The sequence below is a fragment of the Manduca sexta genome, chromosome 2 (assembly GCF_014839805.1).
Source record: "Manduca sexta isolate Smith_Timp_Sample1 chromosome 2, JHU_Msex_v1.0, whole genome shotgun sequence".
Taxonomy (NCBI): domain Eukaryota; kingdom Metazoa; phylum Arthropoda; class Insecta; order Lepidoptera; family Sphingidae; genus Manduca; species Manduca sexta.
In genome coordinates this window covers 1,790,039-1,803,007 of record NC_051116.1, presented here as the reverse complement: position 1 = coordinate 1,803,007, position 12,969 = coordinate 1,790,039, and the positions used below count along the sequence as shown (strand labels likewise).

The window sequence follows — 12,969 nt, the reverse complement described above, 5'->3', positions numbered from 1 at the left end:
GGAGTAATAAAAAAATATTTTATGCATTTTAGCCCTCAAAAGAAATAATTAATAATTAGTACATGTCATATTTATGGTACAAACTATTTAATGAGTTGAAATGGAACGTGAGTAACGTGGTTGCTAACATATTTTGACACTGAAGTTTAATAACATTGTTCATAATATATTAATAAATATTTAAAGGATTTAGTTTTTAGTATGAAGTACGCAGTAAACTCGGTGCCTTATAATAATAATAATTGGACTTTGTACACATTATCCAGTGTTATGGCACAAATTACAATTCCGTTATACATAATTGTAGCATAACTTTAACCGTTTACGCAGCGCACGAAACAGAAGCTCTCAGAAGTAATCAATTTTACCCGTTTTTGGTTCCATCGGTCATGGTGTGATGATATATACCCTATATAATACCCATCCACAATAAATGGGCTATCCAACACTAAAAGAATTTTTCAATTCGAACCGGAAGTTCCTGACATCAGTTCGTTCACACAAACAAATAAACAAACGTACTCTTCAGCTTTATATAATTACTAGCTTTTGCTCGCGGCTCCGCCCGCGTTATAAAGTTTTTCAGGCTAAAGTTTTCCATTATAAAAATAGTAGTTTCCCGGGAGCCTATGTTCTTCCCAGGGTTTCAAACTGTCTCCATACCAAATTTCATCTTAATACGTTGGGTAGTTTTTGAGTTTAAGACGTTCAGGCAGACAGATGCAGTGGGGGACTTTGTTTTATAATATATTTTTTAGAACTTTTTAAGAGGAACAATCCCGTCATACATCATTGTTGCATAACTTTAACCGTTTACGCAGCGCACGCAACGGAAGCTCTTAAAACTAATAAATTGTACCCGTATTTGCAACATGTTTCATTACTGCTCCGCTCCTATTGGTCATAGCGTGATGATATATAGCCTATAGCACCCCACAAATAAAGGGCTATCCAACACAAAACGAATTTTTCAGTTCAAACTGGTAGTTCCTGAGATTAGCGCGTTCAAACAAACAAACAAACAAACAAACAAACTCTTCAGCTTTATATAATAGTATAGATAGTATAGATAATGTATGGAAATGTTGCCTGTTTCTGTGATATTAACTTTTAACTAATAAAACTATGTTAATTGTAATAATTGTTACTTTGAATTACAAATGTAGATAATCAATAAAACTAATAACAGTGATTGCAAAGGTATTTTATTTTACTAAGTAAAGAAGTTATTTTGCTGTTCTTTCTCCAACATCTTGATTCTCTATATTGTTCTCATAATTAATAGTATCAGCAGTTGATAACTCCACTTCGGTTGGAATTTCCTCTAACCTGTGATTCCGACAAATATTGTGCAAAACTGCAGTTGCAATTATTATTGCTTGAACTTTAGGTAAAGATAAACGTAATGTCAATGCAATCACAGGGAAGCGACGCTTCCATGTACCAAGTATCCTGAAAAGACAATATAAATATTTCCTATTCCTCAGCAAAAGTTGATAGAATGGAGAAACACCATAGTTCTTAAAAAACGATGCAATTGCCCCTTGTTAGTACCTATCTCATAGTTCGGTAGGTACAATATTTTTTGTAAATAATGTCAAAAATTATTTACTTTGTACATAGAAGTAACACGGATATACGGCATCAGTTTAACTAACAATGATTGGCAAGCATATTTCGGAAGCCTAATCTAAACGTGAAATCAAACTCATTCAGGGTCTGCATGAAGTTAACTCTTTTCATTACCCGTGATGAAGCGCGACTTTCAGTTTAGCTATTTTTACTATCAGTATCGCTAGTCCCTCCAAATCACTGTCGTCACTGTCACTAGAGAATATGGATATTTCCATTGCCTTTTCGTTTCCCTCAAAATCAGTGTAAGCGATATTCAAAACATATGGAGTAAACTGAAGAATTGGTCCGATTGGAAAATGCGATTGTTTACAACAATCAAATCAAATGTCAAATCGGGTAGATAGAGTATTGGCAAGCGTAAACTGTCATTTTCAAACAGAGGGTAATCTATGATCTGTAATCCGTCCTCTCAAAGATCGATTATTGTTAGTGATAGCTTACTCACTCTATGGATTGGTTATTGGCATGCTTTATCCATAAAAACGAATGAATTATCAATCTTTGATAGCATACATTGGATTAGGATTGGTTATTAATTTCGGGCGTAAGTCAATCAACCTTTCAATTGTCGATATATTATACAATAAGTTTGAGGTTGGTTACAATTTATTCGAAATAAAGCAGCAGAGCCACTGATGTATATTCTATAGACACGAACGTCCATTTAAACTATTTGTTCAAAATCTGAACTAAAATGGCAACCAAAACGTCACTGTTATAACCTATTTATTAACTTGAACAACTAATAATTTTACTTATGTGACTTATATTTTTTAGTTCGAATTCTTATATCATGAGCGCCACACCGTACACAACCACAAGCTGTCAATATTGATCATACAAAAGTCAGTTTGAATGGATTCCAGTTCAATTCAGTTGAACACAGTGAATGTTCGGAACGCCAAATATAGTACATATATATCTACATTTAAATCTAGTGCATATATATCGATGATCAGAGCCCATATATAAGCGGAAATACCCTTTAAACCAAAACAAATCGTAACTCACAAAAATTCTATTGTAAATTATAGTAATTCAAGATTACAAGGGTCTGACAACACAAAAGGCTATACTTGACAAATAAGGGTACCTAGGTCATACGCGGAATTCTAAATCAACCCTTTTGCCTGACATCGAAGTATTAAGAAAGTCATTGTGGAATTGTAGGGATAAAATGTAATTTGACCGTGTGACGACGGCCTAAGAATACCAAGATAGATATCCTTTGGTAGAAAAAATTTTAGGTGTAATATTGTAAATAAATATACATAATAAAAAAAATAGCCATAGTGGCCCACGCGTTGCGTTCCAGGATCAGCCTGTGTATCTGGCTGCAACAGGCCGGCATAATTATGTCGACTGCCGAGGGTTGCAAACAGAGGCCAATAGAGGTATTCATCTCTCGTCAGTCAACACCATCTTGATCCTTCACTTACCATCTGGGGAAGTAGATCACTTTGCATAATAATAAAATAATAATATCTGCCCTGTATTATATACTTGCCCACTGCAGAGCCCGGGCCTCCTCTACTACTGAGAGGGATTAGGCCTTAGTCCACCACGCTGGCCTAGTGCGGATTGGTAGACTTCACACACCTTCGAAATTCCTATAGAGAACTTCTCAGATGTGCAGGTTTCCTCACGATGTTTTCCTTCACCGTTAAAGCGAACGATAAATTCACAAAGAATACACACAGGATTTTAGACAAGTCAGACGTTTGTGCCCTTGGGATTTGAAGCTGCGGACATTCGTCTACCAGTACTTCACATACCCGTATAAAAAAGAGTGATCCTTACTTAAACGCTCCATAAGAAACCCATCGATGCCAATCATAAATTAAACAGACCTAAACCGGGTCAAAACTAACAAAGAATTTCCCCCAAAAATCAGACCTACATCCTCACAATCCGTATTACATCAAACCTACTTTTCTTATAAACTAGAGGCAGTAATTATTTCCACAAAGGGTATTATATCGGAGGCCTCAATCTCGGGTAACGGGGCACGAAAAATCCTCACAATTCCGTATCCGATCGTCCGTCACTCAAACGTTGTTGACGCTGATTCATCATTTCAGCCCTTGAGTCGTCCACTGCTGGACATAGGCCTCCCCCATTGAGCGCCACAGGGACCGGTTCTGGGCCGCCCTCATCCATCGGACTCCGGCGACCCTGACCAGATCGTCGGTCCATCTCGTGGGGGCCTGCCTACGCTGCGTCTCCCGGTTCGTGGTCGCCACTCCAGAACTTTTTCTGCCCCAACGGCCATCAGTTCTACGAGCTATGTGCCCTGCCCACTGCCACTTGAGTTTCGCAACTCTAAGGGCTATTTCGGTTACTTTGGTTTTCCTGCGGATCACCTCGTTTGTGATTCGATCCCGCAAGGAAACTCCGAGCATAGCCCTCTCCATTGCCCTCTGAGTGACTTTCAACCTTCTGACAAGGCCCATAGTGAGCGACCACGTCTCACTTCCATATGTCATCACTGGCAACACACACTGGTCAAAGACTTTCGTCTTGAGACACTGCGGTATTCGGGACGAGAAGATGTGTCGGAGCCTCCCGAACGCTGCCCAGCCGAGTTGGATTCGACGAGTGACCTCTTTCTCGAAGTTGGACCTACCTAATTGGACTGTTTGTCCCAGGTAGACGTACTCGTCGACAACTTCAAGTGTAGCGTCTCCTATCTTGACAGGGGTGGGTCTGACATGGTGGTTAGACATGACTTTTGTCTTATCCATGTTCATTCTGAGACCCACTTGTTGGGAAACGCTATTGAGGTCATCGAGCATTGCGCTAAGGTCTTCTAGGGTCTCAGCCATGACTACGATATCGTCGGCAAATCGAAGGTGAGTCAAATACTCGCCGTTGATGTTGATGCCGAGTCCTCTCCAGTCCAGAAGCTTGAAGACGTCTTCCAGTGCAGCGGTGAACAGTTTCGGAGATATTATATCTCCCTGTCTCACGCCACGCTGTAGCTGGATAGGTTTCGAGTACTGATCCTGGAGGCGGACTGACATGGTGGCGTTTTCGTATAGGCACTTCAACACTTCAATATACCGATAGTCAATTTGGCACCTCTGGAGAGACTGAAGCACTGCCCAGGTCTCGATCGAATCGAAGGCTTTCTCATAGTCCACAAACGCTAGACAGAGGGGCCGGTTATACTCCTCGGACTTCTGTATAACCTGCCGCAGCGTGTGTATATGGTCTATGGTACTATAGCCTTTTCGGAATCCGGCTTGTTCGTGAGGCTGGAAGTCATCGAGACTGTTAGCAAGACGATTCGTGATGACTCTCGAGAACAGCTTGTAGACGTGACTCAGGAGCGAGATGGGTCTGTAATTCTTTAAAAGGGTTTTATCGCCCTTTTTAAAGAAGAGCACCACCACGCTCCTGTGCCATGCCTGGGGCGTGGTACCCTCGTGAATGACGGAATTGAATAGTTTTTGGAGAGCCTCTAATATTGGCTGTCCGCCCGCTTTTAGAAGCTCTGCTGTTATTCCGTCATCACCCGGAGCCTTGTTGTTTTTCAGCTGCCCGAGAGCCATACTAATCTCGCACAGGTCGATGTCCGGGATGTCTTCGGTATAGTGTCGGATTAGTGGGGCTCTTGGATCTGTGGCCGCACTGCAAACAGGTCGTCGTGTTGAGGTGTATAACTGTCCGTAGAACTTCTCTACCTCACCCATGAGCTCCGGTCGGGAAGATATAATCCTGCCGTCCTCGGTCTTCAGTTTGGTCAGCAGGCTTTGCCCAATGGACAGATCCCTGGCGAACACCTTAGAGCCCCTGTTCCGCTCAATAGCCTCTTCAACACATTTAGTGTTGAATTGGCGTATATCACGTTTCAGGGACTTACAGATCTGTCGATTGAGCCTCCGGCAGACTGTCACGTCACCAGAAGACTGCAGGACCATCTTGCGTCTTTCTACCATGAGCTGTAGGGTGGGATCTGAGATCTTTTGAGTTCTTTTTGGACGCTGGGTCTTAAAGAACTTAGACCCAGTCGTCTGGACAGTTTTCACGAGCCTGTTGCTATACTCATCCACATCTACGCACTCACCTAAGCACTCGAAGCGGTTCCGGAGTTCGAGCTGAAAGCTCTCGGGGTTTTTGATATGGGCAGATGCTGGTCGGAGCATGGACTTCATCAGTCGAGACCTCTCAAGCGATACGTTAAGATTCAATGTGCCTCTTACCATTCGGTGATCACTCCCGGTTTTCACCGCATTGATCACAGAGACATCATTGAATATACGCCGTTTGGTCGACATGATGAAGTCAATCTCATTTCTGGTAGCACCCTTGGGACTCAGCCAGGTCCACTTGCGCTGACTACGCTTTTTGAAGAAGGAGTTCATCATAAAGAGTCCCTCCCTCTCCATGTAGTCGGCCAGCAGCTGACCCCGCGCGTTCCGTTGCCCATACCCAAATTTCCCCATTTTCAGCTCGTTGCCGCTACGTGTGCCCAGTTTCGCGTTGAAGTCCCCCATAACAACGGTGAAGTAGGTCTGGGAGCTATGTATAGCCCGAGATATATCCTCGTACATAGCCTCCACCTCATCATCGGAGTGTGCCGAGGTCGGGGCGTAGACCTGAATAACCTTCAGCGAATACCGTTTGGTGATTCTGAGTATCAGGTACGCCACCCTTGCCGACACACTCTCGATCTTCACGACGTTGTTTACGAGGGACTTGTGGATGATAAACCCGACACCACCTTGGGACTGCTGGTCGCCCTCCCGGAAATAGAACAGGTTACCTGACTTGAGGATTATCGAGTCCTCCCCCTGTCTTCGGACTTCAGATAATCCTATAACGTCCCACCGTAACCTGCTCACTTCTTCCTCCAGTTCGACTAACTTCTCGTCGGTCCGCAGTGTGCGCGTGTTATATGTTGCCAGGGCCAGTTTTCGTCGGTTGTGGTAGCCTGGTCTCTGCCGGGGATTCTTAGCACCCCTTGCCCCGCCGTTACCATGACCGCTACCGTAGCCAGGAATAGCGGGGCCGCCGGGGACTAGGGGCCGGTTTTTATGTGGCCTTACCATAGGGGGGGGGTTTTGCCGTAATCGCCACGCTTGGCAGGCGGGTTGGCGATCGCAGTGGCGGAAGTCTCATCACAAGACGCTGCTGCCCGTCTTGTGTCTTGTCACTTCCTTCCGCCGTGTTGGAATGGTTTTACCGCCATTAGTCGGTGGACTACTTGCACTAGTGGTAGTGAGCACCACTAGTGGGCGGTGGGGGTCGTCACGCCCCTACGCCTTATACGCTGATTGGATAGCCATTATTATAATCTAAAGCGCAGCGCAGACGTTTATATTTTTAACATATTCTTTACAACAAGAAAGCCTGAAGACGCATGTGTAATCGTAGCCTACAGGTATTGACAGCTTGTTACAAAAACTGTCAATTTTATATTTAAAAATACTATCTACCGGATACAATGGTAACGAGGCTGTGGTCTCGGGTTCGATACCCGGGTTAAGCAGTGATATTAGGTTTTTCTACTCAATATCAGCCCGGAGTTTTGTGCTCGATATGGCGATAGGCTCGGTCCCTATCACATCATGGGACGAAACACATTTAGCGAAAATTGGCTGCCCTGGCTGCACCTCTACCTACCACTTCCGAGATAAAAGCGTTATGTATATGCCCAATTTACTTTATCAAGCAAATGACCTCATCCCTCCTTATAAAAACACACGTTTTTATGCGACGACATTGGCCGCCATATTGTGCGCAATGAATACGAGCCGCGCAGACCTAAGTTGTAAATAACTTAGAGGCTAGCGATTAGTGTAATAAAAGCTGTCCCTCAGCTAACCCGCATAAACTTCCGACAAACCTGACATAATCCGTCTTTACTGTGATATTCTAGTACATCTAGCTTTATATAGGCTATGGTCTGGATTACGAACTTTTTGGGTAGTTATTCTTAATAAAAAAAATAACCTCGTTCTAATATTGCCTATTATCTATGATTTGTATATATTTTTTTCATAATAACAATAAAGAAATCTGAATAGATTTTGTTAGTATTATAATATTCGACACGGGGCGTAAGAGCTTTGCTTACTTTTGCTGGAAAGTGGGATGGAGGGGTTAAAAATACAAAAATTCTGCTGAGGAAATACTTGAGCTCATATACTGTTTAAAAAAATATAAAAATATTGAAGAAAAGATAAAAACTCGTGAACAAGACGCGCTTGACAATAATATGTAGGTACGAAGCATTTTTAGGCAACCTTCGTCCCATAGCAGCCCAGAATTCTCGACCTATTCCCGTAGGAATAAAGGAATATGACAGATAGATAACGTTTTTAAGGCCCAGATGTAAAACGATTCTAACTTTGGGAATATCGCAAATCGTTTTGGAAGAGACTTTTCTATTTTATAGAAATTTATTTTTATAAAAGTAAGTATATCTGAAATATAGTTTTAGTTTGATTGATGTTATAAAATCTGATGAAATATTCCGTGTGCTTAATCAGTGCACAACCCGTGGTTATGCACAGATTAAGGTATAAAGGATAAATGACATAGTATTATGGGAAAAACCAGATTCCGAATTCGGGAAATATCTTTCAAAAATTAACCCCTTAATAATAAACAAACTTAAACTTCACCTGAAAGAAAACACAGAATCAAAAAAAAACTTCACTTTTCAACATTAATTTCGATTAAAATCATACCTCCTAAATTGATTAAAATTTTAATTCAAAATCGATTCCGTAATTATAAAGCACAACCTTATTTCAGTTCAAAGCGTATCATCAAATTATGTAAATGCCATGTATCATAACGAATTTCTGAAACAATCTTCAAAGACTAGCCTTAATTAACATTTATAATTGAGCCCCGATTCCCATAACAGGGACTTATATTAAATTTGTATTCGGGATGTGTGCTGCGTACTACATCGGGGTCGTGGAGGCTTATGTTTCATTAATTGTTTTAATAATCGTAAGGGTCATTATTTCGACTGCAGCTGGCAGAGACGTAGGGTCAATGTAACCCGATTCCTACCGGCTTTCCTTTTGTATTTAAGTAACATTTTCGTCGTAATAGTTGTCACAGCTCAAACGTCACTATAGTAAAAGTCGTAAGAGTTTTCACAACACAAACACCGCTAAAGTAAAAGTCGTAAGAGTTGTCAGAGCTCAAACGTCACTATAGTAAAAGTCGTAAGAGTTTTCACAACACAAACACCGCTAAAGTAAAAGTCGTAAGAGTTGTCATAGCTCAAACGTCACTATAGTAAAAGTCGTAAGAGTTTTCACAACACAAACACCGCTAAAGTAAAAGTCGTAAGAGTTTTCATAGCTCAAACGTCACTATAGTAAAAGTCGTAAGAGTTTTCACAACGCAAACACCGCTAAAGTAAAAATCGTAAGAGTTTTCACAACACAAACGCCGCTAAAGTAAAAGTCGTAAGAGTTGTCATAGCTCAAACGTCACTATAGTAAAAGTCGTAAGAGTTTTCACAACACAAACGCCGCTAAAGTAAAAGTGTAAAAGTTGCCACAACACAAATGTTGTTTATCTAAGTTATAAAAGTTGTCGCTGCAAAAAACGTCGCTAAAGTAAAAATCGCAAAGTCCCACCACGAACGTCGCTCTAGTAAAATTCAAAAGAGTTATAACAACACAAAAGTCACTAAAGCAAAAGTCGTAAGTGTTGTTACAACACAAACGTCGCTAAAGTAAAAGCCGTATATTTGTTCCAAAAAAAACGTCATAATTCAAGCAAAAGTACTAGTAATATTTACTGACACAGCCAATGAATGAACCGAAATAAGACAACTATAACATGATTTGTAACTTTTACTTACGACTTTACTAATGTAAGTAACTTTGTAAGCCGGTATCACAAACATATATATTTATTACCACTTACAACTTTCAAACATATATAAGGAATTTATAAATAAAACTTACCACAGTAGGCCTTAAATAAAACCGCATACAGTCAGTTTGGGGTTTTTTGGGGTTTCCAATGTTGCGAAGTTTACCTGCAACAAAATACAAATTTGACAGCGGTGAGAAAGTTTCTTCTGTAATAATATAATCTTTTCGGGAATTGTATATATTACTAATTGACCCGACAGACGTTGTCCCGTCTTAACTATGAATTTGCAGCGCGCATTCTGTCAATCGCTGAGAGTTATTTCAAACAATTGACAGTTATATAAAATAATATTTTCGTTAAGTTTTCTTAAATTTTCTAATTTTCTACGCAATTTTTTGATTTTTTTCTTTCATAAGAACCTACTCCTGACAATAACAAACACAACAAAAAAAAAATAGTGAAATCGGTCCAGCCGTTCACGCGTGCTGGTGTGACCAAGGGAAATAGGGATTCATATTTATATATTATTATATAATAGTTTCATAAATATAGGACAAGAGAATAAACCTTATTGAAGAATAAATAAATTAATAAGCTGATCACCTGGTGGTAAGCGACTACTAACAAAATGAGATTAAAGACTAAATAAAGAGACAGACTAAAATAAAAATTACGAGATATCTATCTTATTCATTTCGGATAATAAAGCTTCTTACGACAGAAAGTCAAACAATGAATTTATGATTTTTAATTATATCGAAAGAGCCAGCAAATGAATTGTTAATATACATTGGTTAAAATTATCCATCTTAATTAAAAATATTCGATCTGTAGCTGATCATTTGCAAAACATCAAACTTCTACATATTAAATTCAATTGAATATTTTTTCTTTATTTAAAATATAATTAACCCTTTGAAATGCTTCTGGTGGTAGGATATATTTTATATCCGCTCGCATATCGACCACCGCACACAAGGTGTTAAAATCCGCCATAGTGGCCTACGTAAGTGTGTCGCGTTCCGGGATCAGCCTGTGTATATCCGGTTCTAAAAGGCCGGCGTAATTGTGTCGACTGTCGAGGAGTAATCATCTCTCGTCAGTCGACATTCTATTGGACCCCACTTACCATCAGATGTGGTGCGGTCACATTGTCATGCTAGTATAAAAAATATTTATTTTACTAAAAACAAAACCATTGTTGACACAAATATGAACAGATTAGAAGCGATTTTGAATTTTGAAATTGTTCACACAAACACATTTTAGAGACAATTTGCAATTTTAAAATTGTTCAACTACTTTTGTGACTGACTATATTTAAAAGATACAGTTCATACGCCACTACGAACAATCTAGTTCCAAAACGAAAACAAGCAATCGATAAACTAAATTCAACGGAAAAGAAAATATTTCTTCGCACTTTCTTTGTTTCCGCTGTGCTGTGCAAATCGGATTGTAAATCGAATATCGGTTTTAATTTTATTATCGGATATCGTATTGCTTCATCGGATTCAGATATTTTTTGCTGAGTCAACTATAACTTTTTAGTTTCTATTTTTGTCCGTGATTAGATTTGTAAGATATTTACGGTAAATAAATATATATTAGTATTATGACTGCCTTGGTGACTTAGTTATATTGCGTAAGTTGTACTACTTCTACTGAGATCATAGGTTCGAATCCCTTGTCGGATTTAAAAAAAAGGCTAACCAAAGAACATATTTTTGTCTGTTTATTTGTTATCGCATATAACCAAAATGTATTGACACACGACAAATGACTTGAACACAACTAGTTTTAATAAATCTATACTGATATCAAAACTGAAGAGTATGTTTGTTAGAACGCCCTAATCTCAGGAACTACTAGCTTTTGATGTTTTTTCACTAATAGTAAGGTACATTACTGTTGAGGGCTATAGGTTATTTTTTATCCCGGAAAAAATCATGCGGTCGGAGCTGCAGGGATAACATAGTTAATAAAATCACTTCTATTAAAGACAATACAGCACAATATAAGCTTTCGATATGTTTCAATAAGGGGCCGTTCAAGTATTACGTAACGCAATTTGGAGGGGCGGGGGGGTCATGTAAAACGTTAGGATGCGTTACAGGCGCGGGAGGGTTCGTACATCGCGTTATGTAACATTGGATTTTTTATTTTAAAACAATAACAAAGGTTTTAGCGGCGTAAAGGTTGACGCCGCTGTAGAGGAACAGATGGTTGCGTTCCTCTATGGAAGAGGAAGATTTCCAGTCAGGCAGATGCTGCACCTGACCGACCGCGGCCCCTCCGACAGTTCCTATTCGGAGGTGGTATATATTGCTGCGATAGCCTAGTTTGGTGTGTAACGGACTGCCGAGACGAATGTCCGCAGGTTCAAATCCCAAGGGCACACACCTCTGACTTTTCTAAAAAATCATGTGTGTATTCTTTGTGAATTTATCGTTCGCTTTAACGGTGAAGGAAAACATCGTGAGGAAACCTACACATCTGAGAAGTTCTCTATAGGAATTTCGAAGGTGTGTGAAGTCTACCAATCCGCACTAGGCTAGCGTGGTGGACTAAGGCCTATTCCCTCTCAGTAGTAGAGGAGGCCCGTGCTCAGCAGTGGGCAAGTATATAATACAGGGCTGATATTATTATATATTGCTGCACGTCGCGTAAATTGTGCAAGCGTGATTCAGGATCGATGTCGCCATCTATCGTGATTGCTGTGTGATTATCACTCCAGTTGTGTCACTGCATCGATCCTCTTGCAGTTCCGGCGATGTTGACAAGATGGCGGTATATGCACTAACTGTCCCGCCACAAGGTATTTTAGCGATTTTCCGGTATTTTGTGAAAGAAAATGTAATTTTAGAGTTACATAACTTTTAAGGGAGACGGAGGCGTACAGGAAAACGTTACGGCGCGTTACTTGGAGAGGTGGGGGGTCAAAAATCCTCCAAAATTGCGTTACGTAATACTTAAACGGCCCCTAAGTATATAACTATTTTTTCTTAAACCCCTCCATTCTTTAACAATCCCATATCATCCGTTAAACCCAGCAAAAATAAGGGATCACCCTTGCCAACTGTCCGAAAAAATATCTGACATTTTCACATTCGATTCCATCCGAGCGAACGATATCGCTCAAAATGAGTTTCTAATGTACCCTCTTTTTAGGCATGATTTTAATGTCTATAATGTTGTTTTTTAACGGTGAAGAAAAACATCGTGAGGAAACCTGCATACCTGAGAAGTTTTCTATAGGAATTTTGAGGGTGTGTGAAGTCTACCAATCCGCACTAGGCCAGCGTGGTTGCTGGAATTTGTGAGAATGGATGTATGTATGGTCCTCTTTCACGAAAAAAACTAATGAACGGATTTGGATGAAACTTTACAGTAATATTGGTTATACATCAGAATAACATGTAGGCTACAATTTATAATGATTTAGTGTAATTTGATCATAATATAACTATACACATCAAG

At 40.0% G+C, this 12,969-nt stretch overlaps 1 protein-coding gene across 6 annotated transcripts in view; it reads right to left on the bottom strand.

Moving 5' to 3' along the window:
* The window catches only part of LOC115452742 (sex peptide receptor), a 245,348-nt gene that overhangs the window by 173,697 nt on the left and 58,682 nt on the right, over positions 1-12,969 (bottom strand). For 2 of the 6 annotated variants that reach the window (XM_037437818.1, XM_037437809.1), the window contains exon 3: positions 9,579-9,652. The exons of the other annotated variants lie outside the window; for them this stretch is intronic. The gene's annotated coding sequence lies outside the window, so the exon portion shown is untranslated. The remainder of the gene's footprint in view (positions 1-9,578; positions 9,653-12,969) is intronic. 6 annotated transcript variants of the gene reach the window in all.